Raw genomic sequence first — 10,234 nt, forward strand, 5'->3', positions numbered from 1 at the left:
CACGGATTATATACTTAGTCTAGACCCACAAGACTTGGTGATGAACAAAAGGGAAAGAATGTTGCAACCTGATTGTGTACAAAGGCTATGGAGAGTCAGGAAAATTTTGTATTTCCCATAGAGCTATATTAAATTCTAACAAAATTGGAAATGTTTCTCTGTCCCAGATTCATATCTTATCATCATTTTTGCAATAAACGACCTTCATTGAGATGATATATGAAGAAAAAAGTGCCGTCAGGTTGCAACATTCTTTTTAACAAAAGTACAGATCACGTATCCTATATGAAATATTTAAGGTAAACAGTATATTCATATTGTTTTGAACCAAAAAAACCCACGCAAATTACGTAGTTTAATGCACTGTCGTGTTCTCGGAATTTTAAGAGAGAAATATGATTCGACATAGCCCACATACAAACTTATCGCGGAAATTCACCTATGCAAATTGGGGTCAACACGCCCCTCATTATGACGTCAACGTTGAGTTCGTGCTTGCGCTCATGCCATCAATTTCAGCCCGACTCGCTTCAGTTTTATGAATGAAATCATTATGCATCGGAGAGTGCACATGCCAGAAATTTACAGTAGAAAAGCTCATGATATCTGCTTTCTTTTGCCGAAGAAAGCATCAAAATCGATGACCTATTGCTTGAGTTTTGACAGTTGAAACATTTTTTAGCGGGTTTTTTTTTAGGAACCAAAACTTCTTATTTTTCGAGGGAGTCCATCTTTTTAATCCTAAATTTCTCTCTTCTCGAATTTGGTTCGGGAAAACCGGAATTAGTTCCATATAGAACAGGTTTTCAGCTTTGATATGGTGTGGCACATGTGGGTGGCCGGTCTGATACGGCGATGGCCGCGAGCAATATGCATAAAAATTGCTCGCTAAAACTGCCCAAAATTGCGAATGATAGTGAAGTAATCACGTGATATAAACACGTGCAACGTGCAGGAGATATATATAGCTCAGTGAAAGGCGGTTACGAAGATTAAAGGGATCCCGTTTGATTAAAGGGATCCCGTTTGATGAAATGTGTGTGTGTCTCTTTTTTTTCTGTCCCTTTTACCCTGTATCCCGATGCAACGGAGTTGGGCGGTGGGTTGGGGTGGGGATGGCCCGCGGGTGGGGTGGGGGAGGCCTGCAGGTGGGGTGGGGGAGGGGGAGGGGATGGGGGGGGGGCGGGGGAACAAAGACACAGTGGGTGGAATATGCACATTCTTTGGTTGAATGGCCATTGCACATATCCCAACACCTTGAGGGGCGGGGTGGGGTCCCCTGGGTGGGGGGAAAGGAACGGGAGGGGGGTACTGAGAACCAGGATAATGGAATAATTCCTGTCTTTCATTTCTTACACCTGCACCATATCAGGACCCCATGGAAGGGGAGTGCACATAAGGGGTTCCCGGTGGAGGGGGGGGGGGGGGGGCGTGGGGGAGGATGCCTCGTGAGTGTAGAGGGGGGCCGGGGTTAGAGTACTCAAAACCAGGAAGCTTAAAATCCGGGGGGGGGGGCTCAAAAGGAGGAGGGTGGAATTTCATATATTCCTTTTCTTTTTTCGGTCCTTGCAACATATCCCGACCCTAGTGGGTGATGGGTGGTGGGGGCCCCCACCAACACAGAAATCTTGATATGCAAATTAGGTAAACAGCGCCGCTCATTATAGCATCATCATGAAATTCTTGCTTACGCGCATGCCATCTACTTCGGTCAATTTTCGGCCAAACTCCTTCAGTTTTATGAATAATATCACTGTAGGCCTACATCGGAGGATGCACCTGCCAGAAATTTACATGCTGAAAGCAACAGAATCATGTCTGCTTCCTTTTGCCGAAGACAGAGTCAAAATTGTTAAATGAAAGGGTGAGTTTTGACGATTAAAATATTGTTTTAGCGTTTTCCTTTTTGTAACTCAAACTTCGTATTGTCCAAGGGAGTCCATCTTTCAATCCTGTTTTTCTTCCTTCCAACATTTTGTTTGAGATCAAATTAATTAATTCCGAGTAGTTGAGTTTTTAGCTGGCGAATGGTGTGGCCTAAGTGGGTGGTCGGTTTAATAGTGCGATGGTCGCGAGCAAAATGCATGGAAATTCATCACTGGAACTGCCAAAAATTGCGAATGATTTTCAAATGATCACGCCGGTTATATCCGGCCCGCCGGCACCGCGCGCGTTCTAATAAAAACCCAAGATTAATAAAATAATCGGTTACACCTCTATGTTCCGACACCCCTATGTTCCGACTGCACATATTCCTATTCCTAGCCCTAACCCTAACCGGGAGTAACACAATCTAGGTTGTCGGAACAAAGGGGTGTCGGAACATAGAGCAGTCACCAAATAATCAAGATGTTTTGTTTTCTGATAAATGATGTGACTTTATTATTGGGAATACCACTTTCTTTTTTTCCTTTTCCCTGCCCTGGATACCATATTCCGACCCTGGGGATGGGGCGGTGTGGGGGGGGGGGGGGGGGAGCGTGGTGTTCAAACCACGCCAAGAGGGCTGAAATTGTTTTTTCCAACAAGTGAAGTTTGTCTTTTAATTTGGTGCAATGACGTTCCCGACCAGACTTTCTTTTACTGCGATATCATGGACCGGGCCGGGTTGAGGCGGGACCGTATCATAAGTCCGACGCCTCATAGGTCCGACGCCTCATAAGTCCGAAATTTCGGACTTATGAGGCGTCGGACTTTATTTATTCCGCCTCATAGATCCGACGCCTCATAAGTCCAACGCCTCAAAAGTCCGACAACGGAAAAACGAGTGTCGGACTTACGAGGCGTCGGAGCTATGAGGCGTCGACCTATGAGGCGTCAGATTTATTAGGCGTCGGACCTATGAGGCGTCGGACTTATGGGCCTTTATTTGGTTAGGGGATGTGATTTTGTCGGATTTATGAGGCGTCGGACTTATGAGCGGACCCCGTTGAGGCCGGGTAGGGGTTGTGGGGGCGGGGGGGATTTCCCAAAACAAAGAGGGTGGAATGTCCTTTATGTTCTTTTAGTTATTAATCTTAAGACGTGCTGCTCTTGGGGGGAGAGAGGTGGTGGGGCCGCATGAGTCGGGGGTGGGGGTGGGGGGGGGGGTTAAGGTACTCCAAACCAGGAGGGTTGAATATCCCGGGGAGCATCAGAAGGGGAGGGCCTGGAATTTCCCAATCTTCTTTTGTTTTCATCATCATCATCATCATCATCATCATCATCAGACGTCGTAGGCTACTGCCCGTTGACGCAACAACCGTCCACTTCTTCTGGGTTGTGTGACTGGTGAAGGGGTGATTTCCTTCGCTGAAGGGTCGCCGCAGTTAGTTTATCCACGCTGAGACCGCTCCATCTGGTGAGGCCGTCGATCCAGCGGAGTTTGGTCATTGCATTATATCCCGACCCTTGGAGACAGAGGGTGGGGGCCCCGACAAACTATTCACAGAAACCTTCGTATGCAACTAGGCGAACAGCTCCGCTCATGATGACGTCATTGTCAAGTTCTTGTTTCATTACGCGCATGACATCGTCTTCGGCCAATCTCACTGGGAGTCCATCTCTTCAATCCTATTTTTCTTCTTTCCAACATTTGGTTCGAATTCAAATGAATTTATTCCGAATAGTTGAGGTTTTCAGCTGTCGAATGGTGTGCCACATGTGGGTGGTCGATTTGATAGTGCGATGGTCGCGAGCAATATGCATTGGCATTTTTCGATGGAACAGCCAAAAATTGCAAATGATTTTCAATAATTGATCACGCCATCACCGCTTGCGTTCTAATAAAAAAACAAAATTAATCTAAAAAGCAAGATGTTTTGTTTTCTGATGAATGATGCACCTTCATTACATTATTGGGAGTAGGCCTACCCCTTTCATTTCATTTCCCCTGTCCTGGATATCATATTCAGACCCCCGGGTGTGGCGGGGGCGGGGTGTGCGGTTCAAGCCATGCCAAGAAAGCTGAAATTATTTTCTTTTCCAACAGTGATTTTTGTCTTTTTACGGTGGTGGTGCAATTACGTTCCCGGCCAGACTTTCTTTTTTACTGCGAGACTGGGTTGGGGTGGGGGTTGAGGCCGGGTAGGGGTTGTTGGGGGTCGGGGGATTTTCTTCCAGTGATTCTAAGTTCCAAATCTGCATGCCCAGTGGGTGGGTATGGGAGCGGGCAGGGCTGGTGGATTTACCAAACAAAGGATTGCATATTCTTCAAGTGATTTTATTCAGACTTGCTTGCCCGTGGGTGGAGGGGGGGGGGGGGGGGGACGGGTTGGATTTCCCAAAACAAAGAGGATGGAATATCATTCCTGGGAGAGAGAGGGGGAGAGAGAGGTGGAGGGGTTAGAGTACTCCAAACCAGGAGGGTTGAATATCCCCGGGAGAGCCGCAGATTGGGAGGGCCTGGAATTTCTCAATCTTCTTTTGATTTGGTCCTTGCATTATAATCCCGATCCTTGGGGCAGAGGGTGGGGGCCACGACAAACTATTCACAGAAACCTTCGTATGCAAATTAGGTGAACAGCGCCGAATTTTATGACGCAATCGTCAAATTCTTGCTTTAAAATACGCGCATGACATCGTCGTCGATCAATTTCGGCCACTCTCGCTAGGAGTAGGAGTCCATCTCTTCAATCCCGTTTGTCTTCTTTCCAGTATTTAGTTCAAATTCAAATGAATTTATTTCGAATAGTTGAGGATTTTAGCTGTCGAATGGTGTGCCACATGTGGGTGGTCGGTTTGATTGTGCGATGGTCGCGAGCAATATGCATGGACATTTTTCGAAGGAAATGCCAAAAATTGCGAATGATCAGTTAGTCTGTATACAGTATACACGTACGTACGTGCAGCAGAGCAGGGGATCTACCCGATGTTCCCCAATACCGATGTTCCCCCAAATCCATAGGATTAGGGTTAGGGTTAGGGTTAGGGTTATATTGGTAAGGATTTCGAGGAACATCGGTATTAGGGAACATCGGAATTGGGGAACATAGACATGCACCCGTGCAGGAGCTATGGAAGAAGCGTTACAAAGCAAGGATTCCGTTTGTTGATGGCCTTTTTTTTCGTCCCTTACTATCCCAAAGCGACGGGACGGGGTTGAGTGGGTGGGGTGAGGGAGGCCCGCGGGTTGGAGTGCAGGTTGGAAGGGTGGGGAGATAGGGGGCGGTGCACCGGGAACACTCCATGCACATTTTTTATTGACCCTTTTGGCCTTGCCAATTATCCCGACCCCTTGGGGCGGGGCGGGGATAAAATTTCCTTTGTTCCTAATTTTTCCTTTTTTCCGTGCACCATTATCCAGACCCCGGGGAAGGGGGCGTTAGGGACGGGGGGAGGGGCGAATGGGGGATGGGGCAAATGGGGGATGGGGCCGCGTCCCCACTTCTACGCCTGTGCAATTAAGCGTGGGTGTGTGTGTGTGTGTGGGGGGGGGGGGGGGGGGAGTTTAGAGTACTCCGAATCAGGAGGTTGGAATATCATGGTTTTTTTTATTCACCCTTTTCCTTTGCGCTGTCCCCTGGCGCGGAATGGAATATGGGGTGAAAATATCTTATTTTCATGCAATGATGTTTTTGGGTTTTTTTTGGGGGGGGGGGCTTTATACGAAAACTTAAAAACAGTAATCATGAAAAATATAAAATTTAATAAAAATGCAAATTGCAGAAACGAATATCTCATATCTATTTTGTGAAAATGTTGTGGCTCTGAAAAGAGCCGTTTTGGTTTTAGTTTGTTGATTCGATGATTTCTTCGAAGGCTTGGCCGACACTTTCTTCTGCTTGCTCGATGTGTTCTTGCTGGCTGGCTTCTTGGCTGGCTTCTTGGCTGGCTTGGCTGACAGATGTATATTTGACTTGGATGGCGTTTTCTTGGCAGCTTTCTTGGGTGACTTCTTCGGCGCGGGTTTCTTGACTTTATTCACCATTTTGGCTTTCTTGGCTTTTCTGCAATCTTGGCTTTCATTTCCCGTTCCTTCTTGGCCTTGATTCTCTCCTTCTCCTTAGCTGCATTAGCCTTGGCCGGCAGCCTTCTCTTTCTCCTCGGTGGTGTCAAACTTGAACGTACCAGCGGCTCCCTTACCTGCCATCCGAGTGAGCCTCCAACTTCATTGATTCATGTTTTATTATTTAAAAGTTTACTCTAGCATGGCTTATTACACAGAAATTCTTAGGGTGGATTATCTGGATCCGCACGTCCGTACCCCCGTGGGCGTACCAAGCACCTCCCGCATGCAAAAAAAAAAAATCTTTTTTCGCCTCTTTGGCCGACGTTCTGACTTGGTGGGTCCTTTTTCCGCAAGTTCAGAATATTTTCTCTAAAAATTGGAGCAAAATACATGTATTTGAAATGTCTTCCTTTGTCAGAAACCAACAAAATAGAAACTGCATTCTCATGTTTAGACGATACACAATGACATCAGAGGAGAATAACAATCAGTACTGTCGAACTATTCGCTCACAAGATGCCTTTGATCACTAGTTCTCCATAATTATTTAGAGTATTTTGTATTCGGAGTATTCATCATTTTCCATCGTTTCTGACCTTTTAATAACATTGGACTTAAAGGGAAATCTTAAGGGCTCCGCTAAGCCTCATATAATTATGTCAGACGAATATAGGCCCCAAGTCCGGCAAAATCTAATATAAGGCCCATAACTGTTATAAAATTCCGACGCCTAGGTCCGACACCTCATCAGTCCGACGCCTAATAATTTGGAAATTTCGGACTTCCGAGGCGTGGCGGGGGTCCAGGTTTATCATCGGAGGAGTCGGACTTGCGATATATAGGCCTAAGGCCCCAACCTTGATAGTATAGCCTCCCATGCAGCTACGGAACAACTCGAAATTTGGTTAATCAGGGTATATATATTGTTTTACTTCGTAGTACTATGCAGTTTTCTTTGACCATGGAGGGATGGTTTGACTTTCAGGTTTTGAGTTATCAGTGTTGACTTTATCCAGATTTCGCTTATTCCAATTTGTCAGCGTTTTCACGAAGGGGTGAATTTGCCGCAATAGGTGTTGGGGTTTAACGGTTAGGGTTAGGTTTGGGGAACAGGTATAACATAATGCACCCGTTGAACTTGCAGTGGTTGTCAGAAAAGAGGTTTTAAGTTGGTCACGATTTGGAATAAACATTTCGCATACTACTGACTAACTTTTGAAACACAGATGAAACTTCAAAGATGTACCAATTACAGAATAATGGAACAACAATTGCGAGGTACCGGTATCGTAACTAATCCCCATAGATGTTTGTCTGGTCGTGAAAACTAAATCCCACACACTTGTTGTTTTGGCAAATTGCCGATACCCATTCCCCACCCTTTGCACGAATTTGTCTCTTCGTAAAAAATCAAAAGACATTCAGGTGAAGTTTTCTCAACATTGATTTGATTGTTATGATTTCGTTGATTTTATCTGATTTTGACCCAGACTTCTTTCCAAAAAATGTTCGTTGCGTGCAATTTCAGCCGGAACAAGAATTTTGAAAAAAGGTATGATTTTTGGATTGATAATTTAGTCCCTCCGTAAAAACGCTGAAAACCTTTTGCAATTTGATTCAAAAATTTCAAAACTATTTTTTAAAAGACTTGTCATGCTTACTGCTTACTGCTTACTTACTCTGATTCGATTTTTAAAGAACGGGTTTTTGACTATGTATTAGCCTGGGGGAGATTATAATCTGGATTGTTTGTTTTGCGTCTGTTCTTTGACGACTCTTCGGAATTGCCCCCATGATCTACCCCTTTCGTGAAGTTGGCATCAAGTGTATTTCCTTTTATTTTCATGCCTTTGTTGTTATAACTTCTCGACATTATTGACAAGTGGTGAACATTCATATTCGTACTTGTATTAGTCATCTAAGTTAAAAACAAACACATTCTTGTCCTGGTGTAAATCAAAGAGTACAAACAGTAAAAACAGCATGCAAGAACTGACAATAGTAAAACTTACACTTAAATTAACCTATGAATGAAACATGCCTGTAAAACACAATAATTTTTAAAATGATAACATAAAGACTGATAGCAAAAAGACATGATGCCTATCCGCCCTGGGCTAGCACTATGACAATGAAATATAACTTTAAAAATATGCCGGGGAAAAAAGGATAAAGAACTTTAAAAATGTTTTTTTTTCCATCGTCGTAAAATACTAAAAACCACAGGTGCAGATTTTGAATAGTTATTAAACTTAAATAAAGTTATTTTGTACTGTGTTTTCCAGTGGCTAATTCACAACAAATGATGTAGAGATCTAAACGGTCTTTCATATTTGCTGTATTATTATGTAACTTTGAATATACATGTAATCCCAAATTGCATTTTGCATGACAAAATGACGACAGCTACAGGAATCCATGCAAGCACGTGGTCAGTACTAAATACCACAGAGAAAACCGCAGTACTTTTGGCTTCACCATTGTGGTGGGAAGTACTCAATATATCCAGTTGGTTGGTCCTGAAGTCATCATTATAAGATGCCTCACGTATCGTATCTCTGTATACAATTGCACCATTCAGCAAGTCGTCTAAACATGGAAGTATTAATTACAAAAGGGGTCCGTCCGCTAAGGCTACGAATTACTGAACGTAAGGGTGCAGATTATTTCATTCACTGTCCCATGTATGAGGGTGGTGGGTTGAAGGATGAACGCCTGTTCAGAGCTCTAGTTATGGGTGTCCATCGAAAACGATGACGACGTCTCCCCCAATGCAGAAAGGAAATTAATAAAAAGAAAGAAAAAATATGGCGATGATACGGGCGCCTCTGATAACTCCTCTGGTGGCTACGGAGCCCAAACCCGGAGGCGCAGCGCCTCCCGCAGGTCAAATTTGATAGCCAACGCGCGCAAGCGATTAGCTGTCTGGGTCATCTTTTTTTTGAGAGAGGGCAAGATTTTCAAGGTATTCCCACCTGTACGGGCCGTTATCGCCCATCTAACAAAGAGTTTAGCAGAGTCATTCATCATTCTGGATAGTCCATGGTTTCTAACGACGCTCAACAAAAGCTTTACCCAGAGTGCTTTGAATTCCTACTACAGGAATCATCACAATGGACATAAATAAGCCATTATGCAAGAATCCATTCGGGTTACGGTTGTAAAGTAGTAAATAAATTGTCATAGACCGCAATAATTACTCCAAAATCATGAAAAAAATACTCACAACTCTCCAAGGTGTTTGAGACACACGTCAAATTAAAGCTCAGAAATGTCCATCCTAATATGATCACCCCTGATAGTAGTATAAAGCCCATCGCAATTTTGGAAAAGAAAACGATATGTCTCTTTTTTTTTAAAGGGCAAAAATATGCCTTTTTTGGTCACGTTACATGCGTATATAAGTGCTTCTCTCAGGCTGACCTCGAATAGTCGGAATCCACAGTTTAGGTCTGGGAACCAGACTATCCAGTGTGGAAAGTGGCGAGTGTGAATCAACCTCGTTCCCCTCGACACTAAATACCCTACAACCAGCTGCTCTATGATACCGAGGTTGAAATAAAGTAGGGCACATCGACATTAACTGATTTCTAATATGATAGTTTTATTCGGTCGCATAGGCTATGGGCTAAGCAAAATACACACTTTTTTCAATTTTGTAATATATGTTTATTTCATTCTTGAGCCAAAATATGTATTCTGTATAAGGACTATTGTATGGAAAAGTTTTTCGAGCATGCAATCGAGAAAATATGACAATAGTGCTCATAAATGGCTAAATAGATTGCTCATAAACGAAAAGGAAAGTAAGCATCAAAGGTAGAAACCGCATTAAATCAAAGTGTTCCGAATTAAATGACGATTGGGTGATATTTAATCGAATGACACAATATGGATGTGTTGGCAAATCTCTATAAACCGAGTTGAACGCCATAACATTAAAACGAACCAAGTAAGTAGCAACATGATCGCAATCGCATGAATACGTACTTTCAAACATGAATATGAATATATTTCAGACTAATTAGAGCGGGAAACTGTATTAATAAGAAAGCTGGTCCATTCACAGTCATTAACATGCCTTGGTAACAATAACTTTTAGTTATTTTCTTGTTAAATATAAACAAAACTTTTAAAATAAAATATTTTATATAAAAACTTTGTTATTTTCTTTTTAAATATAAAAACGTGTTAAATAGCGGTAGAGCACAGGCCCCATGATCGTGGTATTGTGGGTTCGAGCCCCGCCGTGGCCATGCGTGTTGTGCCCTTGAGTAAGGTGCTTTACCTCAATTACTCCTCTCA

Source organism: Patiria miniata, unplaced genomic scaffold, assembly GCF_015706575.1.
Source record: "Patiria miniata isolate m_02_andy unplaced genomic scaffold, ASM1570657v1 HiC_scaffold_20, whole genome shotgun sequence".
NCBI classification, from domain to species: domain Eukaryota; kingdom Metazoa; phylum Echinodermata; class Asteroidea; order Valvatida; family Asterinidae; genus Patiria; species Patiria miniata.